General features: G+C 38.6%; 1 long non-coding RNA gene across 1 annotated transcript in view; it reads right to left on the bottom strand.

The window, feature by feature from the left end:
- Window positions 1-1,907: 1,907 nt before the first annotated feature.
- LOC122793276 overlaps window positions 1,908-24,995 on the bottom strand; it is a 1,105,234-nt gene continuing 1,082,146 nt past the window's right edge. Inside the window, exon 3 of the long non-coding RNA XR_006363457.1 lies at window positions 1,908-2,016. This is a non-coding gene — a long non-coding RNA (uncharacterized LOC122793276). The remainder of the gene's footprint in view (window positions 2,017-24,995) is intronic.

The raw sequence follows: 24,995 nt of genomic DNA, 5'->3' as shown, positions 1-24,995 counted from the left end.
CTTCCCTGCAAATACCACTGTCTTTATGGAATTCTCAAAGACAAATCTACTACAAACCCGAGGCCATAAAAAATTCTATCATTCCCATTGTCATAGCATACACCTCTGATTTATGTTCACATTTAAATAGCTACATTTATAATGCAGAGAAGATAAAATCAGCAAGCAATGGAGAGCAGCATTGCTGGAATTGAATTCATCCTCAAGGCTTAGTGAGTGCCTTCATGAGGTGGACAATGTGAATCTCACCAAGATGACACTGATATATAGTATTTTATATAGCATATATTATGGGCAGAAGTAAGGTTAAAAAATAAAAAGACAGTTGGATGCACAAGCCCTAGGATAAAAAAGTGCCCATTCCTAGTAGGCTCACTGGTGCCAGGACTCTAAAAAAATGACAGTGCAGAATCCTCAAGACATGGAAACATTCCTTCAACAGAGTTAGGCCAGGCTCAGAGGGAAGATGGCCTCCTATTGTAGACAGAAGTAGTAGTCCACAAAAACTGACAAGCATAAAAATTATACAGTGGACTGCTGAAGATAAAAAAGAAATTATATATTGTTACTATAATGCAAGAAGCCCAACAGAAAATATTCAAAAAGATTAACAGAGAAATTAGAGGAAAGAAAAACACTTGCACAAGAAAAACTGCTAAAAGCATCAATACAAGAGATCCACAAAAAAACACTATATAGACCAAGAAACCTTGGGCCATTTGGAATAAGAAATGATTGAGGAAGTGTGAAAATATAAAGAACAAGACCGAGAGATTTTTGAAAGGTATAAAAAAGAAATATGGGCATGGAAAAGAAAGAGAGATCTGATATGGTGCCATATTTATACAAAGGAGGAAGCAAAACTCATCAATACAAAAAAGCATCTCCAAAGATATTTGAAGAGAAATACAGGCAAACATTTCAAAATACAAAAAAATAGATCTCAAAGGAGTAACATAGAACAGAAGATTAGTAAAACAGAAGTTAAGCAAATAGAAGCTGAGTTTATGGATACTTGCAAAGTGAAGGAAAGGTCTAACACAGGTTATACCACAGCATGATGGTACAATGAGTCTGCAAAGTAAGGCGAAACAGGTGGAGCCAGACATCTGAAGAAGACATATGGACAAGGAAAAGGGATTTAATATGGTGCAATATTTATGCAATGGAGAAAGCAAAACAAACAATACAAAACAAAGCAGCACTAAAGATATTTGAAGAGAAATATAAGCAAAGACATCCAGATATGGAAACTTACCAATACAAAAAAAAATAAATAAATAAAATAAAACAAATATGGAAAGTAGAAAAGAGGATTAGTAATGGAGAAGCAGAAAATGAAGTTACGGATTACCTGTCAAGTGAAAGATTTAGTGTACAAAATTTAGCTCTGGTAATGTCACAGCATGATGGAAAAATGGACCCCCAAATTAAGGAGAAACAGATGGAACTTGAAGCATCTAATCACTTGCCATATGAACCCTCAGTACAAAACAAGACAAACGTTCAGTGGGAGTAGCAGGAAACAATGTCAACTCAGTCAGTGTTGAGGAGCAATAGGCCAGTGAGTTCCCATATGAAAGAAAGATGGATGAGACAGGATGCAGCTGAAGAGAATATGTCACAGGAAGATGCTCTGGAACTTTCTGCAGAATGCCTGCAGGAAATGGAGAAAAAAGACTGTGCCCTCACTTTAGAAGAAAGTGATCTTAGGGAAGAGTTGTTTGACATAATAGAAATGGGTAAACTTGGGGGAACAAAATGGCTGCCATCCTGTAAGCAGTGTTTCCACAGAGCTCTGCCACTCACCTACAATTCAACAGCTAATTTTAAGGTCTGAATGTCTTTTTAAGATTTAATAACATTTCAGATTAATCAAGAATCTCACCTACTGCGCTTACCAACTTTCTCAAGGAAGAGAGAATCTGTGGTGTGAAGGATTGTGCCTGATTTTTTTCTGTTCTTCCACTGCTAGTCCAGGCTACATGTGTTCTAGGCCTCAGAGGCCTACTACTCCTGTGAAGAAATAAGGCACTGTATAAGATACATAACTATGTCAAAAGAACTTGATCACATGGAAACTCAAACCACTAAAGCAAAATTCTCAACTATAGCCTCTCCAGAAAAAGAAACTTCCACGAAGAGGGCCAGGACTACTAAACAACAAGAGGCACCCAAGACACCACCAATAACATCAAAAGAGAAATCTGACTCAAACTATATGGAGGAACTAAAGATTGCCTTACAACCCATTCAGTCAGTAATCCAAGACCTTTCACAACAGCTTAAAACTTTTAATGACTCCATTGACAGAATATTAATCAGAATGGATAAAACTGAGGCAAGAGTGTTGGAAAATGAGATTAAAATTGACCAGATACAAAAAGAGCAAAAGAATAATTACACAAATATAAAGAATATACAACAGAAACTAACTGACCTCGAAGCCAGATCCAGATGCAACAACCTCATCATCAGAGGCATCCCAGAACAGGTTACACAACTGGACTTATTGGAGTGTATTTCTGAAATTTTTTCTGCATTCCTGGATAAAGAACCTCTCTCAGACAAATTAATTATAGAACGTGCACACAGAGCCTTAAGACCAGCAGCTGACATACTTAATCCGAGACCAGTGTACGTCAAGATCTTAAATTACCAGCATGTGTACAAACTAACAAGTGCAGCAAAAAAGAAAAAAATACATAGAATGGAAGAGTAATAGAATATATCTATCTCCTGACCTGCCAACACCAATTAAACAGGAAAGACAAAAACTAGCCCCTTTCTGTGCTTATCTGATTAGCAAGCAGATTAGATTACAAATGAAGTACCCCAACACCCTCATCTTTGCTCAACAGGGGGCCCGATTATCAGCTCAAAACTACGAGGAAGCGGCTGTGGTCTTCAAAAAGGCTTTCAACGAATGTCCGGTTAAACCAGCTTAAAGGAGGTAATTTTACTCCTGTAACTGTGGGCGACTGTTCGACAGATGCAAACAGATAGTTTATAGTTGCTCAAAAACATAAACTTACCTTGCGAGTTGGTCTTCTTGGTTTTCTTTTAATATCCAGTGTCCGTAGGATCCACGACCCTCGTACCATCACTTTGACTGACTTTTACTCTCCAGACACGATGCCATAACTCCGCTATCCTTACATGGATCTTTGACCCCAGGAGTTCCCTTCTATCAAAGCGCCTTTAAAGGTACATAGCACAATAACGCTGCCATGATTCACAGTTTCCTCAAGCAACGAGAGCCGTTTGCCTCTAGTACACGCACGCGGCTATAATTGTGGAAATATTTCTGCCAGTAGCAGACACCATCGGTATGTTAGAAGATCCCACATAAGTCTAATAGTGTGTGCTCTTTTAGCTGGAAAGGGCACTACAAACCCCTGCTGTTGTTGTTGTCGCTGTCTCACAAGCCATTCCTGAGGAGGATTTCTCCTTGGAATGCATAAAGTATAACTTAGGTTATCTGAACAAAATTCTATAGCCTTTTGGCAGCTCTCCTAACCCGTATGAGGGCTACATGTTGTACTAGTTACTTACGAGGGCTAGACATGTTGTACTAGTCAATCACGCAGCACATATTCACTCTCCATACCAACGTGCATATAGGACCTAAAGGTGTAGTATAGCACCAGTGCTGGCAGCCTATCAACACAGCGACCGGAGGATTTCACACTTATCGTAACAGCTGATCAGCAAATGTAATGAGTACATATGGCAAATTGTGCAGCATCTGGGAACAGCATAAATGGATAAATACTCCAACGCTAAGAGCAGTAACCCGCAGATGTGTACTCACACAGCTTTATCTACATGGAGGGAGACAGGATGAAATACATCCATAAAGCACCTAACAGAAATGTTGTTCTAATAAGAAAGATTCTTTTTTCACTCAAGTAACTAGTCTTGCATTTTATGAAATACAAGTCAGGACAATCTTTGTCAACCACTGGGATGTATAGTTTCTGCTGTCTTTGATACGCTTTACTGAATAAGCTGGTGACTGCACAAGTTCACTGTGAACACCTCCAGAAGTCCATAGACTGACCTTTGACCCAAAGAGGTGTACAACAGATAATCTAATCTTCATGGGAATCGGAGCGACGAAAGTTTCCTCCTTTCCCCTCCTTCTGGTAGCCTTTCAAAGCACACATTCCACATGAGTGTGTGTTGCATATTGAGGGTCTCCACAATACTGACGCTTTCCCTTCATGCGAGATAAGTGAAACACTTACAGGCATCCAGCGACGTTTTCTTTCCCTCATACGAGAAACAGCAGGAACCTGCCAGCTCTACAGCTACTCTTCTGTTAGCACAAGGCATATTTACATTTTGTATCCAATGGAGGATTAAGTTAACCTACTTTGCAGACATAATTTTTGAAATGGGCTCAACTGCTGGGGGGGGGGGGAGGAGAGGAAAAATCTAATGAACTGATATGTCTAACTACTGTTCATGTTGTGGGTGGCATCAGACTTCACAACTCCAGTTTCATTACACCCCAAATCTGAATTCCCCATCCTGTAAACCGTTCCCTTCATAAAAGATGGTAATTTGGTGTTGGAGGGATGAATTGGTAATCCTTCACAGGAAAAAATATATCTTAAGACATTTATTGAGTGTATTGTGCGCCTGTTTCTTCAATTAGTTTCATTTAAATGGTCCTTAGAAAATGTATATTCACTGAATTACGCTGTCATCCATTAAGAATGGCCAATATCGATATGTCATTTATCGATATAGTATGGACTCATCTGTTGAGAAAGAACAAATCTTTTAAGACTAGAATAATAAATACATCATTTCCACTCCTGGTTAAGAAAACAGTCCTAATTAGAATGCACATCTAAAAACACATGGTCAAAACTATATGTAGGCAGCATGGATGTAAGGCCTTGAATGGTCGCATAATCTCTTAAGGTTTCTGCAGGGAGGGCTTGTCATTAGGAGTGGCCATACATGCAGAGGAAAAACATTGCAAATTATTGCAAGAGAGAACGATGTGCATGCTCTCTTTTATGTTAACTAAGGCACAGTCTTGAATAAGTACATCCATATGAACTTTGTCATGCGCTAGAGGAATGCTTACTGCCCTGTAGAACCCTACTTTATGGCTTGTAAAACTACTAACTGTAATATGTTGAAAATGTCATCAGTAGTGCAGTGGCAATGGTTATTCAGTGTGATAAGTATGACAAGCATGAGAACACTGAATCATTTGGGTGTTAATTTTTTGTTTGCCCTTGGTTTTTAGTGAGCATAAATCCCTCATCCTCTATCAGTCCATTATTTCACCCAGCCTTCATGACCGGATAAGAAAATAAGAGGGTTGGAGCATACCCATCATTTAGAGGGGAGCTAGCTTTCCAATATGCTCATAAAACTTCATTATACTGGCCAGTTAATGTAATACAATGTTCACTACACTGGACCAATAAGCTTATATGTTTCCACACAGCTGTAATTTTCATCTAGATGGGGGATGCACCTTTGAGTAGGGGTCCTCGGACTTACTTGTCAAGACTGCAGGGTCTATGTTATCCGGTCTTTCCCACAATTACAGTTGATGTTCCTGGACCGTGTAAACACCCTGTCCCTAGTCTAGATAATTAGGCTTTGGTCACACAATCAGATTCCTTTGTAGTCAGCTCTTCCTTTGATTGAGTAGGGAATAAAATCAGGGTCAGCTTGGACAGAGTCAAGGCATCATTTCTTCATACATGATCCTGTAGATTATAACCTTCAACAGCAAGTTTAAATATAAGATGGACAGATGAGATGCCCTTTACAACGTTTTGCATATACTTTGACTCTAGTACCAGATTTATTTGATTGTAGCTGACTGCGTACTTAAACCATCTTTGAATTAATATTTCATGGTTTTAGACGATTTATATGTATTCATTTGGGCTAGTACTAAACATATTGTTGAAAGCCTTTTATGTAATTGCAGAATACTAATAATCATTTAAAATTACCTCCACAGCAGATTTTAAGATTAGACATATTAGTCGAAGTAATCAGTGTAAAAGGGTTCCTGACCTACTCCAGCAATGTGCACATATGTTTCAATACGCTGGGTACAATTAGGTCTGCTGTCCTTGTTGCCTGTAAAAAGTGAATAGTGCCTATGGTAATAACACACATAAATTAACAGGGTTATTCATTGCCCAGAACAGGCTTCATAATTCGCCATACACATGTCAGAAGGTTACATATAATTAACAGCAATGCGCATTTAGGATACGCATTAATGCAGAGGATGGCTGCACTTGTTTATTGAGGAATCTGGCAACAGAACTCAAGAACAGCCGAACGTGGCAAAGACACTAACGCAACTAATTAATTAAAGGATGGGGGACTCGCGGGGGTCAATTAGTATTTCTCTGTTCGGGGAAGGTGGGGGAAGGGGGGTGATAGATACCGGGGGGAACTTTGAGGGTCCCTCTTCGAGTTGTGTCTCACTCTCTTTGTGACCTTCATTCTCTCAATCTAGAAAGTACGAAGGATCGTTTTTGCTAACATTTTTAGAAATTCTGCTTTAAACGCAGGAAAAGTCTACATGTTTATTGATGATCAACAACATCTTATTGGTAACTAATACAACTCAAACAACTTCTTCGAGTTACACTTAACATAGATGAAGGCTCTGGCTTATTTTGCAAGGGTAATTAAGCTCAGCGCTATTATGTAAATAATTAGCTGTTTGTTGTTTAATTCTGCATGTTTTTACTTTCTTTTCGAGGCAGAACTTTGGGTCTGTGTATGCACTGCATGGGTTAGCTATGCATTTTGTTTTATGGAGTGTTAGGTTGTACTCTCTGGGAACAAGGTTTTTCACACATTGGGTGATCTCAAGAACATCTCATCTTAACTTCCCAGACCCTTCCGGGCTTAGGGGGAGGTGGATAGGCACCGGGATTAAGCGGGAAGGAAATTTTCTACTTGCCCCATGTTTACAATATAATCTCACGTTATCATACAATGCTGTTCAAACTCCCCATTATATTCCTGACTTCTTAAATATACTTAACTTAATTAGAAGATGTGGAACTTAGAATCCTGGAACATTAAGGGGATACAATCACCAAAAAAAAAAAAATTGCTTATGCACCTGATCTTGAAATCTACTGCTGATATTACTTTCCTTCAGGAGACACATCTGTTGAATCATCAATGGGAACAAGAAGAATTAAGGCCTTGGATCACAAAGATCATAGCCTCAGAAGGCACTACGAATAGAGCTGGAGTGGCCATTGTCATCAAAAATAACTTTGGGTCATATATAGGAGAGGTGGGATCTGATGATGAGGGTAGGTGGTGTTATTTTATTACAAAGCATTCCTTATTAGATAAACCTATCCTACTTCTCAACATATATGCCCCTTGCACCTCTCAGCAGAGTTTCTTTACAAAGATATATAACCTACTCACCTTATTTCCTAATCACTACTTTATCGTGGGGGGGATTGGAATTCAGTGCAGGACCCCAAATCAGATAGATCAAATCCCAGGGCTAACCTCTCAGCACATAAAGACATAACTGAACTGAAAGAAGAGTTTAATCTATTTGACCCAAACATATTTTTAGATCCTGCTCAGAAAAAGTATAATTACACCTTTTTTTCTAGTTGTGCCAAAAGTTGGTCCAGAATAGACTTCTTCCTTATTTCCAAGGCCTTTTACACTATGAATATCTCCTATAAACAATCCCCTAGATCTATCTCTGACCACTCTAAGATCTCTATGGGTATTCATCGATTCAGTAGGGGCTCAGCAGATAGAATAGACATCTGTTGGCGGCTGAACCCCAACCTCCTGGGGAGAGAGGAGATCACGTCTCAAATTGGCGAATACCTAGATTATTTTCTTAAATCCAGGAAATCTTTTCAATCTCCGTTAGACTGTGAATGGGCCGCGATTAAATCAATGATCAGGGGCCATCTGATAAACAAAGCGGCATACTACAAGAAACTTCGCTACAAAAAAGAACGGGATCTTACCTTTCAACTTCATAAAATAGAAATAGAGTCCCAAGTAAAACACACCCCCTCTGTTAGAAGAACGTATGATTCAACTACAAAAAGATCTGATATCGCTACACGCAGAGAATCTGAGTTTCCATGAGATTAAATCTTTGGCCTTATATGCAGAAGTGATACACTCTCCCTCCAGATTTCTGGCCAGGGTGATCAACCCCACTAAAGCCGCTACATTTATACCTGAAATACACTAACAAGGGAAGGACTTCCAGCAACCTAATGACATTATTGAAATTTTTGAAAACATTTTTATTCAGACATATGGGCGCACAGATAACATAGTTGGGGACACAGAAATACAATCCTTTCTCAATAATCTAACCTTTCCCAAACTAATAGAGGGTCAGTATAAGCTCCTAGAAAAGGAGATAAATACACAAGAGATTATCTCAGCTATTAATAACCTCAAACCTAACAAATCCCCTGGCCCAGATGGGTTTACGGCTGAATTTTATAAAACTTTTAGCACAAAAGTCTCCAAAATATTGAACTTATTGTTTAATTATATTATCTGCAATGGGTTTAAAGACCTGCACTTAAATGCTTCCAGAACGATTTTCATTCTTAAACATAATACGGACCCTAAAATCCCTGGGAACTATAGACCCATATCTTTAATCAATTTGGACATGAAAATTCTGGCCATGGTCCTAGCTAACAGGCTGAAAACCGTTATATCACATATTGTCTCTTCTGAGCAATCAGGCTTTATCCCGGGCAGACAAACTAATGATCAGACCTTACTGCTGGAAGCCATGATTCATCATTCTAATTTAGCCAAACACCCCGTGTACGCCCTAGCAGTTGATGCATCTAAGGCTTTTGACCGCTTGAGCACAAAATTTTTATTTGCTGCATTACCCTTCTTTAACATTCCCATTTCATTTATAGACAAAATAAAAACCCTTTACTCCACAGCATACACCACTCTACATATTAATAAACATTCATCTAACAGAATCAATATGGTGAATGGGGTCAGACAGGGCTGTCCCCTTTCCCCTCTCTTATTTAATTTATATATGGAACCATTGTTTATGCTTATTAAACAAGCCACTTTCCTTCACCCACCTAATTTCTATAAATTAAAGATCCCCTTATCGGCATACGCAGATTACCTTAATATTTATTTCACTCTCCCTGACTCTGACCCAAATAAGGTATTATCTGCAATCAATATATTTTCTAAATTAGCTAACTATAAACTTAATAGAGAAAAATCTCTAATATTCCCCCTAAACGTACACTCTAGATTACCTAATATAACTTTAAAATCAGAGTTCAAAGCGAAGGAACAGCTCCACTATTTAGGTATACAATTCTCTCAAGGTAATCATAACTACTTTCAGGATAATGTGGTCAGGTATTGGTCAAATATTCAAAATGATATAAATAAATGGTCTAGGCTTAAACTCCCTTTCCTGGCCAGAACCACAGTGATTAAGATGAACATTCTTCCTAGACTGTTATATCTGTTTCATTCAACCACCAGTATTTTACATAACAATTTTTTTAAAAAGGTCGTATCTTCTATCTCTAAATTCGTATGGGCCCCTAAATCGGTCAGGATCAGCTACTCTAAACTTACTTATCCGAAGGTGCAGGGAGGGCCGGGTCTACCTGACTTTAAAACCTACTATGAGATAATCAATGCCAGTAGAGTATTAAAATTTGCGTCTTATCATAAGGATAAGTATGGGTGGGCCCCGTCTTGGGTGATTCTGGGTAACAATTACATTAAATCATTAAAATTTAGCCCTGCAGCACTTCCATTTCTAAATGAAGCAAACACAGGCATATTGAAACATACAAAAGGTCTTTTATATAGCATAAAATCCCTTCAGGCTCTGTTCAAGTCTTTGAACCTTTCTCACTCCTTCACAACACTACAACCAATTCATCTCAATCCCAACCTTAAACTGAATGGGCACATGTTAAACTTGGTACATTACCCCCTTCTTCTGACTACCTCTATCTCTGATCTCTTCCCCTTCAGACATCAGGCAATTTCTGACCTAAGAATTAGTTTGAACTTGCCCAAGAAGTACCTGGTCATGCTACGACAGGTTAGAGACTTGATAGGGAAGTACATAGACCACCCCCTGATCTCGGAGGAGGATATTCCAGCATGTAAAACACTAAAGAAACTTCTGCTTAGTGAAAAAAAGATGACCTCAAATGTATACAAGGCTATCATGTCACTCAGATATCAGAATGAGTTCATTATCTCGAAATTCTGGTTAGAAAGGAACCCTGCTATAAACCAAAGCTTAATAGCACAGGCTATAAAACGAAGCTCTAAAACTATTCCATTCAACAGGCTGAAATATACTCAGCTGATGATTCTAAACAATGCGTATTTTACACCTGAAGTACTAAGTAAGCTCTACCCTAATCAATCCCCTAACTGCCGTTACTGCTCGAACCAAACTGATGATATTCTTCATTCGTTTTGGAGTTGTAAGTGCTCCTATAAGCTTTGGTGTGCCTTGAGAGTGATACTTGAGAAAATTGGCTATGAAAAATCCACCCTCTCATGGGAATTCACCATTCTACATATTCCACCTCCGGGTTTATCTGATAGGAAATGTAAGGTATTGATTCCTATTTTCATGCTAATTAAATATTATATTTCCCTAAATTGGAAAAATAGACACTCCATCTCCTGGGAGGTCTTTAAACACATAGCTATTAAACACCTCAAGGCTCACAAACACCTGTTTCACAATATTAAGCACAAGCCAATTACTAAGGAATTCTGGGGCATTCTATCTGATCATATACTTAAGTGAGTTTCTCCTTTTCTTTTTCTCCTTTTTCTTTGGATAGCATTTTCTGGGCAATGTAGAATCTGTATATAGTTTTGGTTTCTATGTAATTGTTCTATAGTTTATTTTGTTTAATGGTGTTGTAATATGTTTGTTTTCTGTATTTTCTTTGGTTTTCACTGATGTACTTGTTTTATTGAAATTGCAATAAAGAGAATTTAAAAAAAAAAAAAAAATCCAGAAAAAAAAAAAAAAAAAAAAGATACGGAAACACACTTTCTCCGCAGTAGGGCTTCTTGGAGGGCGAGCTGTCAAAATAATTCACTTGCATCCTAGAAAGGGGGTGCCAAATTATATGTTTTCTTGGATTTAAAATCTATAAATATTTGTGTGCTTCATTAGATGTGTAGAATTCATAGCAGTTTTCTTTTAATAGTAGTGAATTGCTATGGTTTTCACACTCACTATTTCCTTCAGAAAGTGCATTATTTTATGATGAGACAGAACTGATTGTAAAGTTTAATGGCTATTTTAAAAGAAAAGGCAGATTCTACTTGTGTTTGACATATGTCTAAACTCTATCACAGTGTTGAGGCCCTCAACAAAATACCAAAAAGTGAATGTGGAAAACATAAATGGTGTGTAACCCTAAGTAAGCAGGAAAACATGCATACAATATAATGATGGTAAGGATACAAGACAAAGGGTCCCTATCGCAGGGGCAGCATATATGTGATATGTAACAAAACTTTTTCACAAAAAAGACAGAAGCAGAGTAGTAGAAATGGGGATACTTGCATTAGGAATATGGATAACAGGTATGAAATGCAAGATGATATGACCAGTGCTTACTCACAACTGCACTGATTGCATACCATGGGCATACAGGAATTATAGTAATACAGAAGGGCAGACATCACATGTCAGGTCAGATATAGACAAAGAGGACAACTGGTTTAGGGTAGGAAACGACAATACACAGGGCACTGTGTATAAAATTATTTTGTTATATAATAACTATAGTGGAAGTGTCAAAAATGTATTAGAACTGTATGTCGCATGTATATCAAACTGCTGGTACAGATGTGTGTGTTGAAAAGGTTTTTGCAAAATGTTTGTGTTTAAAATAGATCCACAGTACACCCTACTGGAAAAGAACAGAAATGTACATGCACTATGGTAACTATTTAAATGTATATATATTTTAACAGTGGATAATGGGATACAGGAGGTTAACCTCAGTTTAGTAAATTTTAGAAAAATAACTAAAATTAAATTACTTTATAGACTAGGCTGGAGACACAGAGTCTGTGCTGAAGGCTTTCTGTATTGTCTTGGAATTGTTTTATTGTTTTATGACTTACAACATCTGACAAAGATCTGAGGAAAAGTCCTTGTCTATGTATTTTTACAGGTAGATGCTAAATACTGCCAGCTCCCAGCAGTGGGGGTTTCACCTGGGATAGATTCAGACGACAAGAAATTATGTCATTCTGTAACCTATCCCAGCAGTAATATTTGAGATATTAATTTGAGAACTTTATTGGTGAGACACTAAATTCTGTATTCTGTCTCTGACCTGATAAAAACTAGAAGATCCATTAACCACATCTGCCTTGGTCTGTAAGTAAGTTAACTAGGGTATAATAATTATCTCCAATTCTGTCAGAAATATAGTGAAGCATAGTTTAGATGTCTTTCTTTATTTATTTGAGACTGTCTTGCAATGTTGTTTTAAATATTTCATGTTGTTTTGAATTCTGATGTCACTATGAATATATACTGAGTATTTTCTTGTTCTTTTATTATTTATTATTAAATATATTTAAACCTTTCAAAAAAAAAAAAAAAAAAGAAATGGGTAAACTTATTAAAATTGTTGAAAGAAATAGATTAGAGAAAGTCAGTAAGACCCAAAATATTAGAAGTCTGATAAATGAGCACAGTAATCACGAAAATTAACAGAAATTCATGTGATATAACATAAGTAATTAAGGTATATTACTGTGCAGCTAAATTAATAACAGATAAAGTTTTACCACAAAAATACAGGCAATAAGGGAAAGGAAGGGGAAAAATCAAATGCCATCATGAAAGTATCAAACGGAGAAAACTATCAAACAATCAAGATAAGACGTGTCACTATTAGAAGAATATACAAGAGGGAATAGATCAACAAAATACTTAGAAAAATAGATATAAAAGCAACATGCAGTATTAGAACAGACTGAGATTTATTGCACATTATTGCAAATAATAAACTAAAGATATCAGCACAGGCAGAAAAAAAAGTAGAATATATGCAGATAAATATGAAGCAGAAGTACAAAATAAGCAATTCACTGATGACCAATAAAGTTGTATACAGAATTAGGTAACAGAGCAAAAGCAATGGAAACACCACCAAAAAAGAAGAAATAAACATATTTTGGAGAAATATTTATGAATACCCTGTGGAACATAACAAAGATACTGAGTGTATACAAGATGTAAAAGACACAGAATGAAGTTCAAATGTATAGGACATGACATGGGATATAGTAATGACCAGAGAAATTGAAACAAAATTAAGAACAGCTCTTAAATGGAAAATGCTAGGCCCAGATTAAATACCTAACTTCTGGATAAGACACAAAGATACAAGAACTATTTATATGAGCACGCCAAACAGACGCCAGCCTGGTTAATAAGACGAAAAACAATACTCTTCCTTAAAAGTGAACTTGCAAGCTATCCTAAAAACTATAGATCAATAATTTGCCTTCCAAAGATGTATAAACTAGACATGGGAATTGATTTCAACAGAGTTTATAGTCATTTAGAAGAAAATTCAATCATGGCAATAGAACAAACAGGCAATAAAAGAAAGTCATTTGGAACAAAATTGTAAAAATGGGAAGACTCTAAGTATGGCATGGATAGGTTTCAAAAAAGCATTTGACAGCATCCACCAGCCATGAATGCAGGCATGCTTAGCAATTATTAAGATACACCTTATATTGTTCAATTACATTACAGTGACCAAGAAAGAGTGGCAAACCACTTTTCAGCTAAACCATGATAATGGACAAATTATTAAACCAGGGATAAAACTTCAGAGGTAGACATTCCAGGGTGACTCTCTGTCACAATTGGTCTTCTTACCCTTAACCCTTTAAGCTGTCTACATAACAGATTAAGGCATGGTTTCAGTTTCGCTCCCAGAAAACAACAAAGTATAAAGACTTCTCATCTGCTTTTTGTGGATGATTTAAAACTATAGTTCATCACATGAGGAGCTGAAAGCACCATTGGAAGTGGTCAAAACTTTCTCAGATGATATACAAATGCCATTTAGTCTTGATAAATGTGCAAAAGTGACATTTAAAGCAGGAAAGCTTCAGCACAAAGAAAATATCCATTTTGGGCAGGAATGTGATATAAAGGAACTTGAGCAGATGGGAGTGTATAAATATTTGGGAAATGATGAAGGGTCAACAATAAAACATGAACAAATGCAAACAAAACTCAGTATAGAATATTTTAGACTACTAAAATTAATAAATAAAACAGGCCTGACATCTAGGAACAAAGTCCAAGCTATAAACCAATTTGCTTTTCCTCTTCTGACTACCTGTTTTGGGTTGATTGACCTGGCCCCAAAATATACTGGATCAACTGGACAGGAAAGCAAGAAAAATGCTTCACTTTTATGAAATAATATACACAAATCAGTGTATATGAAGATTATACAGTGTATTTCTAATTCTAAAAGAGGTATGGGCCTCCTTGAAAATGATTACGTGTACAGATCTGCAGTTGTAGGACTGCATACATATCTGCTGACCCCACCAGATCCAAACATAGTGAAAGTTTTAAAACATGAGGAGAATAAGTCTAAGATGACCTCCCTGCTTAGTTTAACAGAAGCACAACCCAGAATTGATGGACATGCTCCACCAAAAAAAAAAACAAATCCCCAAGAGCTACACGTTCTAGGGATCTAAACCTCACCACAACGATAAATAGGAAATGCTGGAGGGATAGATTCCTGTCCCAGAGATTCTCCATGCTTTGGAACAGGATTCCAATCTACATTAGGCAGAGCCCTTCACTAACACTCTTCAGGAGAAACCTTGACGGGTGGATGGGAAACAGAAAATTTACCGCGGGGATCACTGCAGTGGCTCTGCTGGACAGGGGCACAGGAACTAATAGCTCTGCTGGACTGAGGCATGGGGAACTAATCTAAGGGGTCAGAGACAGCCAACACATTCTTGCTAGGCTTATAGATGCCCTCGGGCAGATAGACTAGTACTTACCTATGAACCTGTGAACCTATATCCACTGATATAGCAGGAATAGCAATCAAATCAGAAGTAGAAAAAAGCAGGCAGCAACTGAATGTGCCAAAAAGCAAAAGAAAGCAAATCTGAAGGATCAGATGAGAAGGCAAGAAATTTGGAAAAGGCATACATGAAAGCAAGTACAAAAAATTCCTAGAACAACCTCATGGCAGTCAGGACTTGATGCAGGAATGGTTAAGGAGAGGTGAGTTTAAACCAAAAGATGAGAGGTTGAGATTGGTGTTCTAGGATAGTGGACTATGTACACATTGGTTTAGAAAGTCCATTGAACATGAAAGAAAATCAGATAAATACAGAATCTATAAAACAGAACTGGTAGCAGTTGTACATCTTGTTGCTGTGAATGATACATTAGTAGCAGAGGATGTGTATACTGAGAGGAATAATAATGTGGCAAGACTGTTTCACTGAGAATAGTGCAAACATTACAATACTGAAGTAGCTGAGAAACACTGGAAACATGCACCACAAAGTATTACAGAGAATGATGAAATTTATATCACATGGAATCACCCATTACTAAAGTTCAGAAAACAGATGTGAGAAAAAGTACAGTTGTGTACACTTACCATAAATGTAGATGTTTGAGTGTCTTCACTGTTGCAGTCATCACATTTGGGTTATCTGCTTGCAGTAGCCCTCAGTTGGCCTGATTAACAAAGTCTTGGGTCCTGCGTTGGTTGCTGTCTCTTCTTCCATGACGTCAGGTCATCAGGGGTATAAAACATGCAGCCGATGCTATTACATCAGTTTTTCTTGCCCCAGATGTCAGGTGCCCCCTAATGGGAAGCAATTAAATATATAAAAATACAAGGTTATACCTCCAACCAAAAAAGCAAATACACCAAAAAGCTTTTAAGTATAGTAAAGGAGAGTAGAGTAGAGGTATAGCCAAAAGAAGTCAGAGGGCTGGAGGGATGGTAACCAGGACTGCAACAGTGAATACACTCGAACATCTACATTTATGGTAAGTGCACACAACTGTACTATGTTCTTCGTGTTTCACTGTTGCAGTCATCACATTTGGGTAGATTCCCAAAGCTAAGGATGGGAGGAGGAATTTATATAGCATTAGGACCAGCTATAAGGCCCTGCAAGACTGCAGTGGCAAAGCCAGCTCTGGACTTAGAGAAAATTGGCAAATGGTAATGCTTGGTTAAAATATGTACAGAACTCCAGGTAGCAGCAACTAGGATGTCCCTGGTAGGGACGCCTCTGAGAAAGGCTGTAGAGGTAGATGCAGCCCTGGTTGAGTGGGGTCTGATCCCCTGTGGGATAGGTTTTCCATGGTGCTTATTGCATAAATGAATGCAATGGCCTATCCATTTAGAAATGGTTTGCTTTGAAATAGCCTTCCCCTCTGTCCCTTCAGCAAATGCCACCAGCAGTTGTTCAGATTTCCTTTGAGGTTTAGTCCTGTCCAAGTAGAATCTAAGTTGTCTGTGCACATCTAAAGAGTGCAGTATCCATTCCCCTTTGTTATGTGGATTAGGAAAGAAGGTTGGCAAATGGATGGACTGATTAAGGGCCACACTACATACCACCTTGGGCATGAAGAAGGGATTGGTCCTGAGGGACACCCTGTCCGCATGAAAGATGATGACAGGCTCCACTGCCATAAGGGCCTTTAATTCAGATACCCATCTAGCTGAAGTGATTGCCAAAAGGAAAGCTGTTTTCCAAGAAAGAAATTTTAAATCTGCATTAGCAGCTGGCTTGAAAGAAGGGGGAGTGAGTTTCTCCAATACAAAGTTAAGGTCTCAGGCTGGAGTTGGAGCTCTCTTGGGTGGTCTTAAATCTTTGGCCTCTCTGAGGAACTGCTTGAGTAGTGGATGAGAGAAGAGGGGAGGTTCTGTGTTATAATGAGCTGAAATGGCTGAGGCAGGAATTTTGATGGAGGAAAAAGACAGGCCCTTGTGAAGCATCTCAGTTAAGTATTGCAAAATCGGAGGTAAATTAGGCGCTGCTGTGCTCATCCCTTGAGATTGGTTCCAGGCACAGAATCTTTCAGCATTAGATTTTCTAGTACTAGGCCTCCTTGCCTCTAAAATGATATCCATCACTGGTTTACTGAGGGATGGTAAAGGAGAGATTAGGAAGTTAGCCAGGCTGCTAGTTTCAGAGATTGAAGCTGAGGGTGCAGAATCTCGTTCTCCTGCTGAGACAAGAGGGTAGGAATCTGAGGCAGGTGCCATGAGGCCAACCATGACACACTGCACAAGAGGGGGTACCAGTGTTGGTGTGGCCAGTCTGGTGCAATCAAAATCATCCTTGGTTTATCTTGTTTGATCTTTAGTTGTACTTTGGAGAGCAGAGGAAGAGGGGGAAAGGCATAAACTGAGTTTTTTTCCAGTTGAAGGACAAAGCATCCACTTTCCATGCTTGTTTGTGGGGAGTCCTTGTGCACAATTTGTCCAATTGATAGTTCTTGAGGGAGGCAAACAGGTCTATATCTGGGCTCTCCCATTTGCTTGTCAACATGTTGAAAATCCTTGGTTCCAGTTTCCACTCATGTGGGTCCATGAGTTTTCTGCTTAGTCCGTCTGCCAGTGTATTTAGTTTTCCTGGCAGGAATTAAGCTTGTAGATGCACTTGGTAGCTCAAGGTTGTGTTCCACAATGCCATGGCTAGTCTGCAGAGGGAGTAAGAATCAGTACCCCCCTGCTTGTTTATGTACCGCATAACATTCGTGTTGTCTGTCTTTACCATTAATTGTCCTGGAAGAATGTGGTCCTTGAAGGCTGTCAGAGCATTCTGTACAGCTAACAGTTCTTTTTGATTGATATGCAGGTGCATTTGACTTGGGTTCCATTTGCTCTGAATGCACTTCCCTGCCAGATGAGTCCCCCCCCCCCATGCATAGTCTGATGCATCTGTTGTTAGGGTTTGGGTGGCAGGTGGTAGTGTGAATGGTAGTCCCTTGTTTTGGTGGCAGGCCTCTGCCCACCAAAGGAACTCTAGGTGTAGGCAAGGTACGATAGGAATCATTGCTTCTAGATCCTGAGAATATTGACACCACAGGCTTTTTAGATACCACTGTAGTTTCCTCATATGCAGTCTTGCATATGGAATTAGAAGAATGCAGGAAGCCATGAACCCGAAGGCTTGTAGTATTTGCCTTGCAGATAGCAGGGTTTTTGTGGCCACTTGTTTGAAATAGGTTGTCAAATGATTTTTTCTCTCCAGCGTGAGGAAAGCCATCTGGGAAATTGTATTCAAGCTTGCTCCCCAGGAATATAATTTGTTGACAGGGTACCAGGTGTGATTTCTTTTCATTCATGGTGTACCCCAGACAAGTTAGTACCCTTTGTACAAAGGCCAGATGATTCAAATGTATGTCCTGGCATTCTGCCTGAATTAGACAATCGTCCAGGTATGGGTATATTTGAACATTTCTTTGCCTGCAAAATGCAATGACTGGAGCTAGGCCCATTGTGAATACCCTGGGCACAGCTGATAAGCCAAAGGGCAGTGCAGAGAACTGATAGTGCATGTAGCCTGCTTTGAAGCATAGGTATCTTCTGCAAGACTCCCCGATAGGGATGTGCAGGTATGCTTCTTTAAGTCTAGTGTTGCCATCCAGGCGTCTTTGCCTAGCATAGGGAGCAACTGGTGAAGAGTCAGCATCTTGAATTTTGGAATTACCAAAAAGATGTCTAGAGTAGACAGGTCTAGGACAGGACGCCATGAATTGTCTTTTCTGGGTACCAGGAAAAGTCTCGAGTAGAAACCTTCTCCCTTTTCCACTTCTGGTACCAACTGAATAACCTCGATGCTTAAGAGAGAAAGTAATTACTTTTGGGCCTCTGCCCACTGATTTGGGGGTATATCTGGCCACCTGATTAGTGTTGGTAATGTGTGGAAGTGAAATCTGTATCCTTGGGACACAATATTTAAAACCTATTTGTCCTGGGTAATGAGTTCCCAGTTCTTGGCATGAAGAGCAATCCTCCCCCCAAAGGGGCAGTCAAAAGATTATAAATAGAAACTAGATGTTGCTACAATTTGACAGCAACATTTGTCATTTATTTAAATCTTTACCAATATTCACATATAAGAATAAGCAAAATGTCAAAGTGGTTTTGGAAAAAACGCCCATGAGTTTTGGTGTTCCCACAACTAGGAAGTGCCAACAGTGAGCCTATTGCTCTTATATTAATGTAAACAAGCAGGGTGCAGTTTTGAACAACATTACTTTATAGGATGCAGCAACACATTTGAATTGCAGATCTCAGAAAATTATTTACCTTGCTACATGTTGCACATGTTGTGCGTTTTATGTTGGTAAGGCTAATAAAAGCTTATAGTATAAGGAATAGAGACAACAAAAGTGCACTAGCAAGGCACTCTATGTGCTGTGCAAAATTTAACAAGTTTGTTTTCTTGATTCTTGAGTAAATTAAGAGAGATTGGAAGAACCAACTGCTTCATAAAGAAATGTTGTGGCAGATGAGACTAGATGCAGCCAACCCCCTGGGGTTGAATGAACACATTTCTATTTCTAGTGAACTGAAAAGAAGAGCATTAACCCTTTAGCATTTTGTGGGCTTATAACACCTGGTTTGCTTGCATGAAAAACTTAAAAGATACTGTAGCTTTTACTCAGTTAATTCTGGTGCATTTAATTAATGACTAACCATTATTGGTGGTTTTGAATGGGTGTGTCATTTTACTTGTATTTTTAGCCTTGGATTTTAAACATTCTTCTTGGTTCTGATGATGCATGAACTATCAGATGAAAGCGCTTAACCAAGTGGATTTTTGTTACCGAAGATTAAAACTGTGGTTTAGTTTACTGACTGGCTTCATTGGAATTATTTATATCCATTAGTTTAAGAACATATCTATGTAAGGCTGTGGAATGTATCATGCCTGAGAGCACACATTCTGATTGCAGAAAATCTCTGAGCCCTGCATTCCAAATATATACCTTTTCCCAAAGGCAGATACTGTTTCATTATGTTTGCTCACTTATTTGAAAATGTCAAAGAGGCCATGAGCAATGGAGTTTCTGTATATTCTACCTACCTCGACCTGACCCCCATGCAGGCCTTACTGATAAGCTTTTAAACCCAATAAAATCCTTTCATTCTCATTTGCATGGCAGACTGTCTAACTGATAGGGCCCACATCTGCTGGAGCTTCTTCTAAATATGAAAATGCAACTAATGGCGTGTCAGAGGGGTCTGCATTAGCTCACCTCTGCTTCATTATTTGGTTCACTGATATCTAATTCAACATGTTGGGCTTAACTAGATTTGCTGATAACTGCAAAATGACTGCTATCGTTTGTTCGCCCACCAATTAATTACTCCATTAAATTCTCGGCTATACCAACACTGAAATGTAGTACAGTTCTATTACAGAAATACAACTTTAACACCCTCTGTTATATAAATATCATAATCTTCTAAAATGATATTGTCATCAGGGAGTGTGCACCTATGGTGATAATTCATAGTTATGTGACCGCCATCTTCACAAAACTTAGAAAATCCTTTTGTCTCTTTCAGCTGTTTCTCAAGAAATCTCCCCATACAGCCAACATGTTCTAGTCTTTTTAAATTTTCTTATTACACTGATCATCAAATGTAATGTCCTTGTCAGGATATATCATCCGAGCATATTGCACATGTTGTAAGACTCCAGAGATTGCAAACTAAAAACCAAATCACTGGCCCTCAAGATATTCAGTTGTCCGGGAGACGGTCTTTATCCTGTAATCCATCTCAAACTGACTCCTTCATGGTGATCTTTGTCTTGCCTTTCATGTCACGAAAGACCCAAACCTAAATTGACCTGCTACCTGCTGCACCTCCATAAAACCAGTGGTTTCTCAAACACTTTGATCAGAGACTTTATACCATCATCTAAATAAGACCTGTTGGATAGAATCTTAACCCAATACATTCCTCAAATATGGAATAAATTTCCCTTAATTGTGATGCAAAGCATTGCACTAGCCACACACAAAATAAACAATGATAATTGAATGGGTTGAGATAAAGTGTTATGGAGTATCGTGCATGCACTACCTGGACAAAAGAGGACAGCACTGCTTAACCCAATTAACCTAAGAGCTAATTTGGCTAGTAACTTACAAACCTGACTACCCATCATCCACAAATGAAGTTATGAACCTGGCATAAATCTTGGAAAACATTTACCAAACTCTTTCATTATGATAAAACAAATACTGTTAATTTAAGGCAAGTTTGGGATATCATAAAACAATATATGTAGTCAAGATATGAGGAACTGTGGCTGGGGAGAACTCAAGTCTAGTTGTGCCTGAGTTCCAAAAAAGACAGTGAGGTGTAAATATGTCAACAATACAAGCAATTAAACATTTTGGTAGGAAGAAAAACAAGAGGAATGACACTTTAAAGCGATACAGTCTATAAAAAAATCTGTCAGATGTTCAATGTGTTTTTCTCCCAAACCGAAAGCCTCATGATGATTTTTTTTAATTAGGTTTCAACAATTATTTTAGTTAAACCATTCAGCTGTCAAATTATACATCTTGTGTACACCTCATGTGTGGTACAATTTGTACCTTGCTGACTGGTCCCATTAAATTAATAAGAAAATATTTATTTTTGTGTGATTTTAATCTCTAAAATTATACAACCAGGACAGTCCAGAAATGGGGATTACAACTCAAATACTTGAGTTTCAGTAGACATTTATCTAAGTTACCTTAATCTAATTTATATAGCTACTATTCCAACCCTAACCCCCTCACCTATGGACAAAAATAACCAGCCCCCACTTTTTCCCTGTCCTCCTTTTTAAAGTGTTCTTTGTAATTTCTGTGTTTCCAAATTTTCCTTTACTTTGGACAAAGCTTTCCATTTATTCTTGCATTTCTTCACATATGTTCTTGATGAGCTTCTCTTTAGCTCCATTTCCTCTAACTGCCCCATCATTGTATACATCTCTTCCAGTTTTGGAGCCTCCTTTGTTTTCCATTTCCAGTTACTGCCTTATTTGTTGCTATCAGCAATAAGGACACCAATTCCCACATTTCTATGGTAAGGAGTACCTCCTGCCCTTTCATTTTTGTTAGGTGTGTGGGTTTTATGAAGGGTAGATCATGCTTTCTCAACCTGGTTGACTTCTTTGAGTCAGTCACCAGAGCTGTGGATGAGGGCAACGCAGTTCATACAGTCTACCTTGATCTGGCCAAGGCCTTTGATACCATTTCCCACTCAGGAATTATTGATAGACTCACCAAACTAGGCATCAACCCCTATATCACTAGGTGGGGTGCAAATTGGCTGACAGATAGAACCCACAGTGTGAAAGTATCAGACTCCAAGTCAGACTGCTGGCCAGTCACGAGTGGAGTCCCACAGGGATCGGTCTTGGGTCCTCTCCTGTTTGGCATCTACTTCTCACAAGTCCAGGCCAACATGGAGGGACTCTGGCTGGCCAAGTTCACCGAAGACTGCATGCTGGGAGCCATTATTAACTCCCCAAGTGATGTAGACATCCTACAGAAAGGCCTCACTAAGACAAAGACTGGTGTCAAAACCATGGCCTTAAGCTTAATGCCAAAAACTGTATCATTCCCATTGGGAAAAACTCAGTTTCCACTAATTACCACATTGATGGTACCCTACTGAACACTGAAGGTGTTATAAGAGATCTGGGGATACAGGCTTACAGCAACCTCTCCTTTGACCACCACATTGCCACTGTGGTCAGAAAGTCCTTCTATGTGGCACATCTCATTACCAAGGGCTTTCTATCCAGGAAGAAAGAGATCATCATCTCTCTCTACTCTTCCCTCATTAGACCAATCATTGAGTATAATGCCCCATTTGGCATGTACCTCACTAGACACCTGCAACAGCTGGAGAGGCCACAGAAGTACCTCATGAAGCGGATTCCAGGGCTTAAACACATGCCCTACATGGCCAGACTCAAAGAAATCCAGCTTTTCTCCGTCTCATATAATCTAGTAAGAGGCAATATCTGCTTGACTTACAAAGCCATGTCTGACCCAGCCCTGTTAGAAATGTTACACCTAAAGAAATCCCAATCCCTCCACCCCACACACTCCAGGGACCTCATTAGCACAATCAATAGAACATGCTGGAGGGACAGTTCCATAACCCAGAGACTGCCCATGCTCTGGAATAGACTTCCCATACATGTCAAGCAGGGCATCTCACTGGCCCTTTTCAAGAGAAATCTTGATGAGTAGATGGGAAATAGAAAGTTCACCCCGGGTATCACTCCAGTGGCTCTACTTGATAGAAGCACTGGGAACTAATGGTGACATGATGCCAGGGCACTTCTATGGGCTAGGCTTGTAAAGGCTCCAGGGCCGATGGCCTACTACACACCTATAAACCTATGTTATACAGTCCTTCAACTCCTTTTTAAATTTTACAAATCCTTCACATCCCCAGAGTATATGCTCCTGCAGTCCCATCTCCTTTGCATTACACCGTCACCATTCTACATTTGTTGTGGGAAACATTTTCTTGTTTATCTCAGGCATGTAAAATATTTGTGGAGGTAGTGCCAGGCAAATATTCTAAATTTCCTAGACTTAGTAGTTTACCTCCAGGTTAGACAGATGCTTTCCCATTCTTGCGACATATATTCTCTCTCATAGATAGCCTCCTGTGTTTTTTATGCCTAATTCAGCTTTTGTCATGTTCTTCATGATTGCCTTGGATGCCCAAGTAATCAGAACTTTCCTTCCTCTGTCCAGATCTAGCTTCAGAAATGTAATTTACTATTAATAGCATTTCCTCAACTTGAACATTTGTATTCATGTCTTGTACATACAGAATAACCCTACATATGCTAATTTGTTCCTATTTATTATTCAATCAAAAAACTTCCTTAGCAAGCCCCCAACCCTTTAGCGTTCACTCTGTCCATATTTGTTCCCAAATAATAGTCTTATATTTTTCTCTGCCAAACTTTGTTAGCTGCCTCCTCTTTATTTTCTTTTCTTTTTATGTCTAATCTAAAACCTGATGGCAATATTCTAGCCTTCCATTTGACTAACTCTTTTTAACAGTTTTTCCAGGGCATATTTACTGTAGTCATGCATAATATTCCTTAGGGTGTTGTGTTCTAGCCTTCCATGCTTCAATCACCGAATTTCCTGTGACCAGCTCTTCTTCTTTGCCAACCATAGCCATTCCTATTTGGTAAGAAAGAGCTCTCCTGCATTAAGTACAAAAGTCTCAACTCAGAGCATTAAAGTAGTTTTCCACGTTGGACATTTCCAGTCTCTCCTGCTCTACTGGTAACATTATTTTTTTTACATTTTACCCTACTTTTCTTACCTTCCCAAATGAACTCTTGGAGTTCCTTCTTATTTTTTGGGGGGAGGGTGGGTTGGGTGTTTTTTTTTATTATTTATTCATTTTTTTGCCAAATTTCCCCATTAGTTTGAAAGAAAATGCTTTTCCTAGATATAAAACCAGTGAAACCAACCACATTTGTACTGCTTGTATTTTGTTGCCCAATTCCATTCCCATCAACTTTCATTTTCTTATGTTGGAAATTATTTGTTGAACAACATCACTCCAAGATTCCCTTGCTGCCTCATTTACATTATCTGTTATCCAGCCTATAGATATTTGATCTTATCAAGGACCCACAGGTAAGGAAATTGCACCAAGTTCATTGTGAGAATATAACTCACTGGTATAGCCTTTGTCTTATGGCTGCTTATTTTATATCTAGTCTATCTGTGATATCCGTTATGTTTCTCATTTTTTTTTCTACCTCTCTCTCTGAGTCAGTCGTATATGTACAATATCATCCACAATCAGGGATATTTTTTTACTCAT

Source organism: Protopterus annectens, chromosome 2.part0 (assembly GCF_019279795.1).
Source record: "Protopterus annectens isolate FY-2018-M chromosome 2.part0, PAN1.0, whole genome shotgun sequence".
Taxonomy (NCBI): Eukaryota; Metazoa; Chordata; order Ceratodontiformes; family Protopteridae; genus Protopterus; species Protopterus annectens.
This window is presented reverse-complemented; position numbering and strand designations above follow the sequence as displayed.